This window comes from Budorcas taxicolor, chromosome 8 (genome assembly GCF_023091745.1).
Source record: "Budorcas taxicolor isolate Tak-1 chromosome 8, Takin1.1, whole genome shotgun sequence".
Lineage (NCBI taxonomy): Eukaryota > Metazoa > Chordata > Mammalia > Artiodactyla > Bovidae > Budorcas > Budorcas taxicolor.
In genome coordinates this window covers 80,803,732-80,821,803 of record NC_068917.1, presented here as the reverse complement: position 1 = coordinate 80,821,803, position 18,072 = coordinate 80,803,732, and the positions used below count along the sequence as shown (strand labels likewise).

Genomic DNA, 18,072 nt, shown 5'->3' with positions numbered 1-18,072 from the left:
TTTGTTTTGGGGTATCAAATGATTTTCTTCCTGAACCTCAAATAATTCGACTCCAAGGCTTTACCAGCTGTCATTAAAGATGCTAGAGTATCATTTTTTAATTCCTTTGGCAGCAGGAAAACAGCTCCTCAAGGAGGGGGGGGTGGGGCACTTAATTTCATGCTAGTCACTTGATGATGAATAGGTCTCTAGGTCTTTGGCAGCTGTTGGCCAGATTCTCACCACCAGGGGAGGATGCAGGATGATGGGAGATAAGCTCAAGTCAATCCTTAAAAATTCCTTTGCCTTGAAATCTCACTTAAGGAAAGCACCCGGCTTAAGGGGATGAGAAGAAAAAAAGCAACACACACATTTGGCTACAAAATACCAGTTTTGGCCTTTGCAAGAACCTCTTCCATTTCCTGAAATATGATCCATTTTCCTAAAATAAAATGTGTGAAGAAATGACACAAGTCATTGATTTTTTCCCCCCCTTGGATGAACCACATACCTTCCGCCCAAGCAAAATTTATTCTCAGGAAGAGCGTCCAAACCCACGCGGAATCTTAATCTTTTGTTCAAACCCCACATACGTTTTACCCTCAGTAAGTTTAGGCAAAAACTGATAGCTAATGCTTTTCATTAAGCCAGTCAAGAAAAATTGCTTACCAGGTTTTACTCCTTCATCAGCCTAATTACACCCATTCACGGTTCCTTTCAGATAGAGATTTCAAATTCCAACTCTCAAAGACTCACACCACCCAAGAGACATCTGCTTCCTGGCTCACTCTGTCTCCTTTTTATATTACCCAGTGAAAAATACTCAGTGGCCCAGAAAGTGCCAATTAAGCAAAACCGGGAAGCGAGAACTTCCAGGTTTCAAGCTGGTGAAGGGTCAGGTCAAGGAGAAGGTGTTGAGATAAAGGTCATGGGAGACGGTGAGAAGAAAGACAGATTGGAATCTTCTCAGTCAACACACTCAGGGAAAAGCAGTTGGGCCTCCAGATTCCAGTGACCAGCCTCAGATACCTCTGCGTGGTGAAAATGGGCGTAATGTGCACATGTTACTGAGGCAAAGTTGGCCTGAAACACGCTGAGGCACAAAGTTGGAGTGAGGGCTCCAAGGATGACAAAAGCATGAGGTTTGAGTGATAATAACTAAGGCTGAACTTGAATGCCAAACCTAGGTAGTTTTCAGGTAGCAATTCCATTTCTCCAAACCATTAAATCTGGAATATTTTGGAGATTCGGGGCCCAACAGCTCCACAAGCTTGGGAAGCCACTTCCCATTCACAGTCCAAACTAAGATACCATGGATCCCCTAAGTCCAAACTAGGGGAGGGAAGGAATAGAAGTTTGGGATTAGCAGAAGCAAACTATTATATATAGGATGAATAAACAACAAGGTCCTACTGTTGTTCCCTGCAGCACAGGGAACTATATTCAATATCCTGTGACAAACCATAATAGAAAAGAATATGAAAAAGGATATATATACATATGTGTAACTGAGTCACTTTGCTGTACAGAAGAAATTAACACAACATTGTAAATCAACTACACTTCAATAAAACTTTTTTAGAAAATAAAAAATATAGAAAAGCTTAAAAAAAAAAAGAAAATATAGGGATACAACTTCAACCTTATAAAGTCTAACCTTAACTTTCTCTCTAAGGAAAGTTCTCTGTTTGGGAACTGCATTAAATGAGTCCACACCAAATTCTTTACAGCAGTCACAAAGATCTACAAAATCATACAGTATTGAGCAAAAGAATGAAAATCTATTTCCCATGTGCAGTGTATTCTGAGTTCTTTGAAAATGTGATCTTTCTGGCTAAATAATCTATTGGTAGAAACAATGTAAAGAAGCAGAGCATCTTCAGAATCGCTGTTGGAAAACTATTTTGAACACTGGGTTTACAAAACCTCACAGGAAATACGTCCTCCTGATGCCTCTTTCTTCTAAAGCTGCCCAAGCTGACTCTTGTTTATGCTTTCAGCTTGGGGCTTTCATAAGCGCATGGCATAGTGCTTCTCTAGATTATTAAAAGCAAATAAATAAATAACTTCTACTACAAGTTCATTTCAGGTACTCAATTTATCACAGCACAAATAACACCAATGTGGTTCACATTTATATTGCATCTTTAATAATAAATATCTAGGGGTACTGAAATTGTGCATGTGTGATAGCCATACTTCACAAACCTGTGTAATAGCTGGAGATCCTGTTTTGAGGGCCCAGTCTCACAATTTAAAGCTTGGTACCTTTTCAACGATTTGTCACTTGAATCTCATTTTTAAGGGATTATCAGAATACAGGCTTCTGGCCTTTCAGTTTTCAATTAGTGAGGTCATATTTTAAAGGCTTGGTAATTTTTGATCAACGAGTCACAGATTTGTGAATCGAGTAGCTTGAATGGGTGACAGTAATCTCTATTTCAGAGAGTTATAAAGTACTGGCTAGTCCAGGGCCACATCTCAGGCTAGCAAATGACCTAGTTATTTCCACTCTCTTTGGCTAAACTAGGAAGCAAGACAAGAGGCTTTTCCCACTAGTTTCCTTACCTCTCAACCACATCCAGGGTATATTTTATGCACTGCATATTTAGCTTTGTGGCATTAGTTTTTATGTTTAACATTTTGAGAAGGCACTTCGTTCTGAGAAATACAAATAGTGTCATTGCAAAATACCCTATTTGCACTGAAATATAATAAATAAAGAAAATGTATAAAATCACCCTTCCTGGCACTATCCACCATGTAATCAGTGTTAAGTGTCTGTGATCAATTGTGCCTAACAAATTGCTCAAGCACCATAAGCATTATGAAAAGACCACAGTTTTATTAAACACTGGAAATTGTATTTTTCCCAGTGGTTTTACTATAAGATAATGAACTCCCTGTGAGTGGTGGCAGAGATGCAAATTCAATTTTGCACAAGACTCACAAATACCATGATATATTATGCTGATGGAGACACGGTCTCTGTCTAGACAAAATGAAAAAATTGCCTCGGATTCAGTAAATGTGTATAATTAAGAAAATATGAACAGCTAATCATCAATATTGCATGCATGTTTGTATCCCCAGTCTTGTTTTTTTACTTTTAAATTATAGTTGAAAGTTGAACCTCTTCTTCTGGGTTTCAGATTTCACTTTTCAAAGAGACTATTGATATTGATGAAGCCAGAAGGCACCCTAATCAGGCCCCAAAATTGTACTAACTTTTCCTTAAATTTTTCTTTCAACCAAGTGGCATGCCTGGGTTTTAATTTATAAGAGCAGGCTTTATTACACAAATAAGCAGACATTGTCTGGGGGGACAAAACTGAAGCAGCTCTGATAGTTTTATTAATTTATTTGATTTACTTCTGGTTTCCCTTACCCAATCTTATTTATGTCAAAGTAAGTTGAAGCAGAATTCATTATGTAGTGAAATCCAATTTGAACACTTTTTATTGGGACATGGTGATTCAATCATTTCTCTCCTTAAATCCCATTATCTCTTCTCACATTATTTTGTACAGATCAAATCACATAAGATGAAATTCTAAAAGAAACTTAAGAAGTTGTGGACAGGAATGAAATAATATCTGAATAATTCCTTATACTATGAATATTATTATACCACAGTTAACTTCTTATCATTTTTCATTCTAGTAGCATATTTTCACTGAAGAAAATTAACTGAGTTAGCAAACTTTCCTAAGTAAACTTTTGAAGCAATGTTAGTTTCTAATTGTTTTGATATAGGATTAACAGAAGTACTGAATCTAATCTGACCCTGTTTGGGCATTTTGACATATGGTTTATTAAGTATATTTAAAAAATTGCCAAATTACTACCAAATCTTTTCCTCGTCCAATAGCAGAGTTTAGGAACTCTCAAATTTTGATAACTTTATAAAATGTTTGTGAAAAACTATTTATTTCCCTGTGTCATTGTGTCAGGTATATTGTTAGTATGTAGGGACTCCTCAAGTCATAAATGCATCTAGTTACCGAAGTCCATCACCTTGTTAATTATTTAGAGTCATTTTCGCATGGAAACACTGAAGTTATACATAGAATGACAAGACTATCCCACCATACTATACCTTCCAAATCACAGTTCCTTTGCTTTAATCCATCATGAGTGAAATAATTTCCATCTTTAGAGACCTGTAAAAGCTCTGTGCAGACCAGAGAGGGTAGCCAAATCCAGCAATTCAAATGAAAATGTTGCCTGACTTCTACTCCTAACAGAATCAGAGGGGAATTTAACTTGTTAGCCATGTCAGATGCCTGGTCAAGTACAGGTGTATTTTTCCCCCAAAAGTACAAGTACAACAATTATACATATGCATTCATGTGCTCCTTCAGTTATTCACCACATGTTCATTATGCAAAGTCCTGAACACTGTTTTAGGAGCTGAAGATGCCGAAGCACGTGTGTGTCCACTGAACAGCCTGTGGTTGAAAACTTACAAAATTGTCATTAAGTCTTTCCATCTGCAATTTACAGTATCACTCAGTGACTGCTGCCACTCATTCCTGGGTGAGACATGACTTCCTGAGTGTACACATTAATCATCCAATATATGATTATACATGCTGAGCCTAATCTGAACTTGCATCCTCAACACCTCCCTATACCACCCATCCTAGAGTTTTCTTTGTTAAAGATTCCAGATAGTATTATTAGTCAGAGATTTGTTTAATTTCATTTCATTAGGAAACTTTTCCATATTGGCAAATGGGAGATACACATAAAATACACACAATGCTTATTCCAGGGTAAGCAAAAGACTCATCAAATTCTCTTTGGAAATATTTCAACTCTGCTTCTCTGAAGTCTCATCCTCTTTAGTCTCTCCAAGCCGCTCTTGGGCTGCACTTCCATAAATGCTAAAGGACTGCCCAAGTTTTGAAGGTTTGTGCTGACATATGCACGGAGGTTCAGGGGGCTTAGAAATCTCCAACAAACAATAGTTTGATTGAATCATTATTTTTTATGATGGCCTCTGAATGGCAATTGAATAATTCATACCCCAAACTATGATCTTTTCTAAGTTGTTTTTTAAAAGTTATTCATTTTTAATTGCAGTATAATTGCTTTACAATGCTATGTTATTTTCTTCTAAGTTTTTTTTTTAAGATAATTAGGAAAGTAAACAGTGGGTCCGAAAGAGTTTATTCATTTTGGCTCACCTCACCATTCTCATTCACCTGCAGTTGTCATGCACAGTGAAGAGTTGCTATGTGATGTTTTGGGGGAGCATGTATTAGTCTACCTAATAGGAGACAAATATGAGGTCATACACACGAATCTGTGGGAGCAGATACACCCATGGTAAAGTAGATGCCTTAAAATAACAGCTCCTCGATGTCCCCTGACCTTATTGAACATCCTGATGAATGCTCTTCTCATGGAAAAAGATGCCACTCATCAAAGTGATTCATGGTTTTTAAAAAGACCCCTTACAGGCTAAATATCTACAAGAATCTTGACCCTTTTCGAACAGGCAATTTGGAAACATGAATCTTTGCATGGAAAAAAAAAAAAAAAAGAGTCTTAGAGGGTGAACCAGAAATGTGACTCGTCTGCCCTACAAAATGTTCACACATGGCTGGCACTGAAATTGGCTGTCTGTAGAATGGTCATCATGAAGGCAATATTAGCCTGTGTCCTCTTGGTCTTTCTGGAGCAGGGTAGCCTGGGAAGGTGCTGTGGGTGCTTTGACACTTGGAACATTGCTTTATAAAGCTCAGTAAATGTGTGCACTTCAACTGGCTCCTCGAACTCTTGGCACTCTGAACTCTGTCTTTGGAGAAACAGATATCAAGCTCACCTAGGAAAAGTGATGTGCTTATCTTGGAGGAATGAAGGTGTTCAAGAAAGAGTCAAAGATCTATGATCTTTTCCCAGGATTTTCTGAACTAAGACCACAAAAAGGCAAACTTTTTAGAGTGGGCTGGGCAACGGGAAGGCTTCCCAGGTGGTGCTAGTGGTAAAGAACCCTCTGCCAATGCAGGAGATGTAAAAGAAGCGGGTTCAATCCCTGGGTCAGGAAGATTCCCTGGAGAAGGACACAGCAACCCACTCCAGTATTCTTGCCTGGAAAATCCTGTGGACAGAGGAGCCTGGTGGGCTACAGTCCATGGGGTTGCAGAGTCAAACATGACTGAAGCAACTTAGCATGCATGCATGCATGGACGGGGTGGGGGAAGTAGGATTTGACATGATTTTAACTAGCAAAAAATAAAAGTGAGGGTTTATGATTATTTATTTATTAATTATTCATGAGTATTTACTATTTCTGGTAATGACTCCATCAAGGAGACCTACCTGCTGCCCCGGTGGGCTCTGCTAACCTTACATTAGAGACCGGGCCTGGGGTCAGTCTACCACTGGCTCCTTTCTCCTCTAACAATAAGCTCACTACCTGCCACCTGGCACTTCCCTGCCTGTGTGCTTGAAGGTTAACACACTCAGCTTACCTTGATCAGCTCACATGAAAGGTGCAACACCAACAGTACAATTCCTCTTGCAGAGTTTGAAAATTGCTCTCCATTATTTTTGGAAAAGGTCAGCAGGAACCCTCAGCTCAAAAGAGCCCCAGACTTAAAGAAGGCCAACTGGGGACTGAACAGAAACTCTCCCACATTAGGACTATAATTTGGGTTCATTATTTCCCCTCCTAGCCTCTCTGAGCCTCAGTTTTCTCATCTATTAAACAGAGTAATAATATCTATCCTATGGCGCTGACAGGGATTCATTTGTTTTTTATGTGAAAATGCAACTTGTAAGGCCTGGCACATAAAAGGCATTCGATATTGGTTGTTTTAGATAATCAAAAACGCACACATTACAAAAGGGGCTCATGGCATTATGGAAAAGGCTGAGTGAAAATGGAGTATTAAAAATCTCAAAAGGTATATCTCAAATTTATCAAATCTCATACTAAAGTTCCAAATGTGGGAAAATGAAACAATATCTATTATCTAAATTTCACTTTTATTTTAAAATTTTATCCAATTTTTTTCTAGATTAATTCTCAATTTTGCTAAGAAGATCTCCTGACCCTCCTCTCGTTTCTGCCTTTTTAAAAGAATCTTTCTCATTCTGTCTTTTCTTTCTTTCTCCTTCCCTTTCTTTGTTTCTTTTCTCTCTCTCTGTTTTTGGCAGTCTTGTTCATTTCCTCACTCTGGAGAGTCACATATGAAAAAAAGTCCATCAGAAGATGAGAGTGCCTGTCTGTGCAGATATTTCAGCAGACAGCACTGGATGGTTAGTGCTGGGGATGCTGAAGCTGGCTGATTCAGAGGAATGCATCTCCAGGGGCAGATGAGATGTGGGAAGGGAGAACAATTAGGTCAGGAATGCAGGAAAGAAGAGAAGCCTGAAAGCTAATCAGCCCAGCAGCTAATGTACACAAAATGGCATTTTGCAAAGACCAGAGGTTTACACAAGATCCTGGCCAGAAGGAGTCTGAGTCTAGGGCTGAGTTAAAGTGAGCAGAGTGAGATTCTTGCCCTGTGCAAAAAATTTAAGGGAATATCCCAGATTCAGTCATTAACATGAATAATGTTTTTTATTCTCCATTATTTATTATCACTTTTTCATTGAGTTGATGAACAGTATCACATAAGTTTAGGTGTACAATATAATGATTCACAATTTTTAAAGATTATATTCCATTCATAGTTAGTATAAATTATACTAAAATATTAAAGCATTACAATTAATGTTTTAATGCCATGTTTTTAAAAACTAAACATTAAAAAAACAGTTGTGAAGGAAAAAATATGAAAATTTTAAAGCCAGGATTTGACCTTGGATTTGTAGCACTCACCCTAACCCCTGCTTTCTTAAGTCTGTCTATTATACACTTTGAAATTTTCTTCATAGGTTTTTCATTAATTTTTGTCTTTTAAAATATTGCATTCAGATGTGATTTATCTTGATGGCTGATATTCTTTCGTGCTCCTTTAAATTCTGCACTTTAATTGAGGGCCTCACCCATATTACCTTAATGCTGGCTCTGCCGGGTGCAGTGGGGGCTCTTTGAAAGCCCAGAGGAGCTGCTTGGGAGCTAAATGGGAGTTAATGGAGACAACTTCTAGGATGCTGTTGGTAGTGCTTTTAGGAATCCCAATACTGAACTAAATTCTCAAGTTTATGTAAGAATAATTATTAGTTGGTGATAAAAAGTAGGCAACGGACACCACAAATCTGACACTCTTGTCTTTATTGGCATAAGAGTTTGGCTCTGAATGATTAACTACATCACAAATTCCAATACAACAGATTTCATTTCCATCAACGAGCCTCTATAGTAAAGATTTCCAAGCTCCATTATCATTCATACATATGCGGGACAAGCCCTGGAGATTCTAAACATAGTAAAAGAATGCAGATCATGTTTCAGGCCTACTCTCTTCAAACATAAGAGAGGGAAATAAAGTTAAGCAACAAGGCGATGGCACCCCACTCTAGTACTCTTGCCTGGAAAATCCCATGGATGGAGGAGCCTGGTGGGCTGCGGTCCACTGGGTCACAAAGAGTCAGACACGACTGAGCGACTTCACTGTCATTTTTCACTTTCATGCATTGGAGAAGGAAATGGCAACCCACTCCAGCGTTCTTGCCTGGAGAGTCCTAGGGACGGGGGAGCCTGGTGGGCTGCCGTCTATGGGGTCACACAAAGTCAGACACGACTGAAGTGACTTAGCAGCAGCAGCAGCAATGAGCAGAGTCCCCTCCCTATCCCACCTCCGCAGATCCTGGTGCAGCATCAGAGGGCAGAGCTGCTGAGATCAGCACTGCAAGGCAGCAGGCAGGAGCCCAGCAAGCAGTAAGAGGCTCATTGCTTGTTGTGGGGAAGCAGGAAGACCTTCAAGACAAGACCACAGTAACACTCAGACTGGGTGCCCCTTAGCTGAAGTGTCTCCTTGGGGAACATCATCAATGTGAATTCACACAAGCCCCCTCTTTCCAAAGGTGGGCATAAGGTATGAGGATGACACGGATTCATCCCCAGTCCTACAACCCCTCCCTAGCTTGGCCCACACACAGAAGCTTGGTCTTTGATAACACAGAGCTCTTCTAAGAGAACAAAAGAGGGCCTCCTGGGATGTCAACACCAAGGACCATACTCACATATCAGTGATCAGACCCCAATCTGGCTAAGATTCGCTTTAATTTGAAACTTGGAATTCGATGTGCAGGAAACAGCAGAGAGTATACACAAACACAGAGAAGACACACGGTTCAGGAAGTGAGTGATATGGTTATTCCCTCTGCTACTTGGCCATCAACTTCCTCAAAGTCCAGGAGTTCAGGAATCCACGGCAGAGCTCCTGGTCATCAAAATCTTCCTAGGTTTCCTCTTCGGAGGCCAGTGCTAATAAAGGTCTAGGTAGGGCTCAAGGCAAACTAAAATCTTATATGTACACAAGGAAATTTTAGTCAAAGGTTCTTAAGAGAGAGGAAAATATCCTAAAAATGGCAACACTTGGGAAAGAAGAAAATGGCCCGCTCTAAATAAGGGCTAATGAGTGATACAGAAGCACAACTGCTTCTCTGGATATCAGGTGTTGGCATTAACTGAACTAGGAATAAGGATGAAATGTCGTCATTAGCATCATGGTTCCTGAACCTTCATACATAGAGAAAAGGAGGGAGGGTGATAGAATGATATGAACAAAGGAATTTATATTTACGGGCCAGAGGAAGGAAAGCCAGGATAGAGACACTTTGAGGCCAGTTAGTCCAGCTGGCCGGGTACTCTATTAATAGAAAGTAGGAGTTCGTCCCTGGGTAACAGTTTCTCTCTGTTCATTAGCAACAGACTAAAGGCCAACCCACTTGTAAAAGTAAACTCTTTTCAGGAACAAGGGTGGAGATGAGTATTAGGCATGAGAGCATAAATGAATCTGAAAATCCATTCTTCTTTCAGGAAAACATGTCGGGTGGCCACTCAGTGGTGCAGAGATATCATGTAATCTCCTGTAATGAAGGCATTCCATAACATGGAGACCAGCTCTTTTAATATAATTAGATAGTGTGGCATTGTATCCTGTCCCCCCTGTATCAACCACTTATTGGAACATTAGGAATATAGCACTTAGTCTAAATGCCATCATTATCTAATAATCACTTGGGTTCCACTTTAATGCACCCAGAAGGTCAACGGCGTGGTTAAATAAATTTGCTAAATAATAGCAACAAGGTAAAAAGAATGTTGATGTCTACCCATATTCATAGCATGTACAGGAACTGATGAAAATAATAGAGAAACTAGACATTAGATTATTGTTTTCTTTCTAGAATTCCTCTTTGGCTCCCCACCCCCTTTGGTTCAACACTGAACAAATCTAACTTCTTACATATCATAGGAATCTATGTATTCTGGAATTACTTTTAGAACCTATCTACTTTAATAGGACTCTGCAAAATACCAACTTTGAACCACTCCAGTATGTCATACTGTTGATAGAGGTCCTCTATACAGAACCCCAGCTTAGGCCTTGATGCTTGAGACATTAGAAGAGGAAGCCTTTCATGAGAAGACTCATGAGGAAATCTCATGGAGAGATGACTGGGCCACTGACTGCATCAAGTTTAGGTAAGGCAGGATGTCTAAAGGGAGACTCCAATTTATCAGAGGTCCTTGCACAGCCCAGGAATCCCGGGCAGAAGAAAAGGCATCTCTACATAGTGGAAAGCAAATCAGATGTAACCAGCCTGACCCTTTCAGATCCAGGACTCCTGGCTCTCTGAAAGGAGCTAGCCTGCCAGGGTGAAGAACTAGGAGAGAGAAAGTGATCATCTGCTCCAGTTGAGCAGTCAGCTACATCTGGAGTCATGCAGAGAGCTGATCCTAAACTGAGGCACTCAGGCTTCCTTGGCAAATGAGGGAGCCTTCTGCTTCCCAAGTCCTCTCAGCCTCCAACACAAGGTTTGTCTCCTCTGTAACACTCACCTTGTAAAAGCTGAGCTCCTCTGGATTAAGGGTCACTCGAAACCTGACCTGCTAAGGTCAGCCCAGCCCACCTCTGTCTTAACTCCTATATGGTTGTTGTTTAGTCACTAAATCATGTCCAACTCTTTGTGACCCTGTGGACTGCAGCATGCCAGGCTCCTCTCTCCTCTACTATCTCCTGGATTTTGCTCAAATCCATGTCTACTGAGTCAGTGATACTATCTAACCACCTCATCCTCTGCTGTCCCCCTCACCTCCTGCCCTCAGTCTTTCCCAGCAGCAGGGTCTTTTCCAGTGAGTGAGCTCTTCATATCAGGTGATACTCCTATGTATAACCAAGCAAATAGAAGATCTGACACCAACAATAATACACCCAGTGAGCTTCCTAAAGACTTTCCAACACAATTCACCCAAGACAACCCATTACTGGAGAGGTATGAACAAAGCCCAGTACAAACAAAGGCCAGGGTTCAAGTGGTTAGACTTTATCTCGTAGGAGGTTAAAATGACAGACACAAGATGACAAAGTTTGATATCCAAATGATATTAACAGTAGTTATCTCTGTTAGAATTGTAGGTAAGTTTTTATTCCATCTTTGTTTCTTATGTTTTCTAAATTTCCTTCTATAACCTATAGTATTTATTTTTAAAGAATTGCATTTTAGGGACTCTGAAGGCGTTTTGGTGAATGAAGACTTAATTCTGTCTTACTAGCAGAAATCAATCATCAGAGCTAAGCCAACTAGGGAGATCAATCCAATATGATTTGCCCAAGACTGTCTTGTTTTAAAAGAACTTCCGCAACCCTGGTTGGGGGCGGGGGGGGCGGGGTACAGTTACTGTTATACTGACATGTACTTCTCCTTTGGACCACAAATACTGCCTTCTAACTTTTACCTCCCTCAGGGAGCTCAGGCATTCAGAAATACACCGCATCCTCTCAGCCAAAGGAAGCGGGCTCAGACAGCGAGCACCGTGAGCACTTTGGGCTGCTGTCTCCATCTCAGAAGGCTGCTTTACTCCTAGAGGCTAAGCCCGAAGAGGGAAATTGCCTTTTGTGGTTGGCTATCAGGTTGAAATGAGAAGTAGATCTCTCTCCAATTCTTTCCTGTCCATGGTGTGGAGCAAATTCATCTTACATACTTCAAGAGAAATATTCACTATCAAGGGGTTTCCCAGGTGGCGCTAGTGGTAAAAAATCCACCTGCCAGAGCTGGAGATGTAAGAGACATGGGTTCCACCCCTGTGTTGGGAAGATCCCCTGGAAGAGGGCCTGGCAACCCACTGCAGTATTCTTGCCTGGAGAATCTCATGGACAGAGGAGCCTGGCAGGCTACAGTCCATAGGGTCTCAAAAAGTCTAACATGATTGAAGCGACTCACCATGCACACACTTACCAATGGCCATGATAAAGAGCAGACAAAGAAACTACAGCACAGTGAAGGAAGGGCAGTATGGCTGTACCTCATAAGGAGAGCTGGCATGACGATAAATCTGAGAAGGAGCCCAACCACGGTGGCTTACCCTCTCTAGCTGGCAGAATTAGTTAAGACAGAGAAAATCTGCACTTCACAAAGAGAAAGCCTGCACTCTGTGACATTAGCTGCCATGAAGGATTGAGCTATGAGCAAGCATCACATCCAAGAAAAACTCCCCTTCTGTCATCTCTACTTAACCACAGGGAGCACTCAGTGTTCAAAGCATCTGGGTAACAGGAGCTCCCTAGCAACATAAGAGGCTCCTCTGCGTATGTTTGCTGAGCTGGTTGTAGTCCCCAGTCTGCTGGCACATGTGAGAGTGACCAACTGGAAACCAAAATGGTGGTGCATTTGATTAGATTCATCCTGCTGGTATCCCTCTCCAGTTGGGCTGGGCTTTGAAAATTATCCAGAACAAACACTGTAGAATCCTGCATCTGCTGGGATGCTTCTAGCACATCAGTGATGATTTGGTGAAACTGAACTGAACTGTCTGGTGTGTGAGAGGGTACATAATTTCCTCTTGATTGGCCAATGATGTGGAAGTAAAATCAGAATATCACTCTGAGTGTTTCTGTGACCTAAATCCATAATAGTTTTTTTTTTTTTTCCTTTTTTAGCCATTAAATGTAAGATGGAGTGTTTTCTCTAAGAGGTCTTGGTATCCTATAATTGGGTGATATTTCTTTTTTGATAACAAGTCATATCACCCAGGGGTCAAACGCTAATAGAATGAAGTCTCTTATTTTACATAGTCATAAATGTGCTTGAATTTTCTTTTCAGAGGAGTTTTTAACATGTCTTACATTGCACATATAATTATGCAGCATGTATTTATTTCCTTTCTACAAGGAAACTCAAGTTGCTTTTTTTAAACATTATTTGATAGCTTCTTACCATCTCCTCTGGAGTTGAAAGGAGAATATAGTATCAAGCTGTGATAGCTAGCAGTGGGAAACTATGGCACCAAGAGACAGAGTTGGATTGGGACTTTACAGAGTCTATGAGCAGTGTACCATGAAGACCCCCATGAGATGGGTTGTCAGCCCACTGTGCCATAAATGAAGCAATTTCTAAGGATCCTAAAATAACTGCATTCTCTAGTCCCTAACACTCATGCTGGGCAAAATAGACCTAGGTTATTTTTAAAGTGCAGGCCATAGCCTTCAAAGGGATATAAACAGTTCCCAAAGCAGCTATCTTTTGGCCAATTAAATACTTAGAAGCAAATGTACTTAGAAGCAAAATTAGCAGGCAAAGGACATAAGAAAGTGCTAAAGCAATTGTTTCTGCCTGTTTTTAAACCCTATCAAATGGACCATCAAAATGGACCATGGGCACAGATTGCACTGAAGTTTGAAGATAACCTCCAATAACTCTCAACCCTTGATCTGATGAGCTCCTGGGGTCTTGGATATACTTCAGAACTTTTGCTCAGGTGTACTCAAAGTAATGTTACAAATATGTTCAAAACCTCTGCAGTTCTGTGAAAAATACCACTTCTATTACCTCCCCTGGCTGGTAACACAATGACAGTGTAGGTATGGCAGCTAAGAGGATCAACAGGGGTGCCCTGCATGATCTTTTCAACTACTGTGAAAACATTCCGTTCCTTTATTATGTTTTATTTCCTTCGTCTTTGCTGGTCTATGAATCTGTGCTTATCTACATAGTTACCTAATAAGCATGTAACCAATGGGAACCCACACACACAAATGTATACACACACAAACGTATACACACACACAGACTAGAATAGTTAGAGGAGCATGGTGTACTCTGCAGGAAATCAATCAATGTCCATTTCATTGGAAATGAAATCCAAATGGGGAAAAGTCAGAATTCCTTATCTGCATCTTCCACAGAGAGTTAGTTACTAGCCCTAGATACACATAGAGGGCATGCGCTGTAAGAACAAACACATACAGTACATATTTAGAGACAATTCTCATTTAATGTAGACCCTCCACCTAGGATTCTAGCTAATTTATAAGGCTGCTTTAGGAAAGACACAATTCTAGAGATGACAAGTCTATGCCATTTGCCTTTCCTGAAGGGGAAGCTATAACGCATTCCCACCCTTCAAAAGAACCCAAGATTGATGATTCAGGGGTATTGTTGGTTAGGGTGGGTTTTCTTTCTTTCTTTTTTTTCCAGTTCAGAAGTTGTGTTTCCATTGTACCCTGTCAAAAATGTTCTTAGAAGACAAGGAGAGAGGACAGTAGCAGAGCTGCCCTTGAGCCCAGTTGGTCAGTCCTACTAGGAAACAACCCCGTGTGGTCAGATGACATGCTTTTCAGACACGTCTACACAGACTAGTTGAATTAAAGACCAACTGCAGCCTTGATGTTGCTGAGCTCCTCAGCTCCATCTTGCCATCCTGATTGATCGAGGAGATGGGTCTATAGTTAAAGTGGCATAGCACTCTGAGGGCTTAGTCATTAGAGCACACTGCTTTCTCTTGGGAAGGCAACTTCTTGCTTGGCTAGGTTTTGGAAGCTAAGGAGTGACGTCAAGATGTTGTCTGGCCAGAATTTGCAGATAACCATAGAACTCTTCTCCTCCATCAGGCATGGATTTAGCCTCCTTTAGTTCCTGCAGTGACACAGGAGCCTCCAAATACCAAATTATTATCAGGCGGTCTTGGGGGAACCTCTGGGCCCTGCAATAAAGTAGACAGACTTGCTATTGGAAAGTGCTCGGGAGCAATTCAGCCCTGTTCAGATTGTTCTAAAATCCTGCAAACCACCTCTAGACTTTGAAAACCTCTCATAGCTCCTGAAAGTGAAAAAGTACTTTGGGGGATATAAATTAGCATCAGCCTTCACTCAAATAATCTTACACAACATTTAAAGAAATATGGCTTAATCATGATTTTTGGTTCACTTGTTGTTTTGTTTTTAGAACAAAGTTACACAAGCAGGGAGCCTGTGTCACTTTGGACAAGCTACTTCTGAGCACTGTCTGTAAAATCAACTGTTTGTATTCACTGATATTTAAAGTCATAAACAGTTGATGTATTGTGGACCAAATATGATTTGTGCTGATGTATTTTGTTGGTTCCACTCATTGTTTTAAATCTTGGAGAACTCACATTACAAAAAAAAAAAAAAAGCCTGCTCTCTCTGGAACATTTGGAATATCTGGTAATACCAGGCCCATGTTCCATCATGATCTTCACTACACCATGTCATCTTTCTGATCCAGCCTGTTTCTCATATTGACCCTACAAGTCACTGGGGTTTAGGATGCTTGCCCTAAGCTATCCTAACCTTGTGCCTTGTAATTACACAATGTCTTTCAACACTGGCCTCCCCAAGGAGACTCCCTGTGGGCAAGGAACAAGCCATCATTATCACCCAATTTCCAATTCTTAATATTGTAGGAGTATTGTGGGTAGTCAATAAATATGTGATGAATTGAACTTCACTTTCCACATTAGATTCTTATAATTCAGTGAAGTATGATGGGATCTCTGTTTGTAAGATCATGCATGTATTCTAAAGCCAACATCTTTGAATAGCAGGAAGCTTTAGGAAAGAGAAGTAAATGTGCTGGTTTGTGACCCAAGCCTCTGATGGGTCCATCAGAGACTGTATGTTTCATGTGATATTTTGCTTTAAGCACATGAAGAAAGTTCCACACTTTTTCTGAGAGCTTCTTAAATTTGTTTTTCATATGTAACCTATCCAATTTCTTGGAAGAGCCCTTCTTTAAAGGTTAGCTGAGAAAACATTTGAAGGGAATAAGTTAACTGAAAGCCAAGCTACCAAAATTTCATGGGCCTATAGTAACAAATCCCTCTCTTTCTGTATGTCAGATCTATGCATTTTGAATATTTTAATTTCTGAATGACTACAATTAGGATCCTCAAAGAAAAGATTCTTTGTTAAAGGCTTATTTCTGCTAAAATTTTATCTAAATCTACTTAAACTGGTTAATATGTAAAAAATTCATCCAACATTTAAAAATCTGTGTCGGTAAGTTTAATAAGAATAGACCCAGTGAAAAACGTTCAATGTGAAGGTCATTACACTTGTTACAAGTCTGTTAGTAATTGATATTTCAGTAATATATAGCCATATCTGGTCAACATCTGGCCCACATCAGAGACAAATAGTGTCCCATGCTATCATGAAGTAGTTCAGTGGGTATAATTTCTGCTCTCTAGGAGCTTACAATCTAACCTGGTTTTAATCAAGACTACAGAAACATATACCAGAGTGGTAACACCTAGGGCTTCACAAAAGGCATCAGACACACTGAAGATAAAGGGAAAAAAATATGGGGTAAAGAATGACATTTAAGAAAAGGTAAAGAGATAAGAGAAGTAAATTGCTTCTTCATTCCCATTTCTTTGAAAAAGAATTTATGGAAGATGTGTTATTTTAAGTGTTCTTAAAATCATGAAAGAGCATATGGCTTGATGCTTGAAAGAAAGAAAATTTCTGCTAGTATAAGATGCTAAGTGATTGAGAACACTGAACCAGTCAGGATGGTTGTGTGAAGGACTAGAGTTTATAATGAAAAACCAATGGTCTGGAGCCCTCTGGTAGAGGACAGAAGCTGAAGGGAAGCTGCCAGTCTCCTCAACTCTCTTCTAATTCCTTCCAAATGGGAGTGGCATAGAGTGGTTGAGCCATAAAACCAAAACTCCTTTAAAATTACCAAATTGTCTAATCAAAAACCCTTATAAAAACCTTCATGGATGCTAGACTAAGGAAATAACCGTTAGAAATTTTCCAATGGGATTTTGAAGGAAAGAAAGCACATTGAGAAAGAACCACAGACTCAGAAGCCATCTAGCCTATTTGATTCTATAGCATATGTTTGTTTGTTTCCTTGATCACTGGTTCATTTTCTCTTATTGGACTTGTTGAACTAATGATGCCCACTTGATTATTCAGCTTTAACTTTTCTCCATTGACAAAAGCAAATTTTTGAGTACAGTTTAATTTTAGTCAACGTCAATTATAATGTAGCCTCTGGTTAACTGAAGTATATCATACAGCCTGGTACTGGCAGTGGTGACAGGGGGGGTCAAAATACCCTGTTCTTAGTGATGACAATCAAAATGATGACAGATTCTCTCACTACAGTGTCTTGCATTGCTTTATTATTTCACTGTTATGCATGCAGGGCATTTCAAGAACTGTTGGGGGATGCTTATCTCAACAAAGAATGCACATTGTAAGCAAGGCCTCCACACATCTTGTTTACACCATAATTATAATATTAGAATTAATAATATCATGATTTCAAATAGTACCTTTTATTCCAAGGAGCTCAGTATTCTTCAGATATGCTATTCTATTTATCTTGTCATATTACAAATTCAGCTGAAATCTGTGGTGGGGTCTCACATATTACAAGATTGTAATACTGTTCTTCTTAGTGATTAAATTCAAATTCAAATGCATTATTAAACATACCTCAGGATAAATTTGAATGAATAGAAGGAAATTACAGATATTTGTTGATATTTTAAAAATACTCACTGCTAAATCCCCTTATCCATGAGAGTTCTCGGTGGAAAGTCAGTCCCCAAAATCTAACCCTGAAATAGTCCTACCTTACCTGAGACAGGTAGGAGCAGGAGAAGAGTAAGATGGGGTAAGAACATGCAAACAGAAAAAAAGATGCCTA

At 39.8% G+C, this 18,072-nt stretch overlaps 1 protein-coding gene across 1 annotated transcript in view; it reads right to left on the bottom strand.

Moving 5' to 3' along the window:
• Positions 1–18,072, bottom strand: part of NTRK2 (neurotrophic receptor tyrosine kinase 2) — a 393,599-nt gene that overhangs the window by 148,426 nt on the left and 227,101 nt on the right. The gene's annotated exons all lie outside the window — the stretch shown is intronic.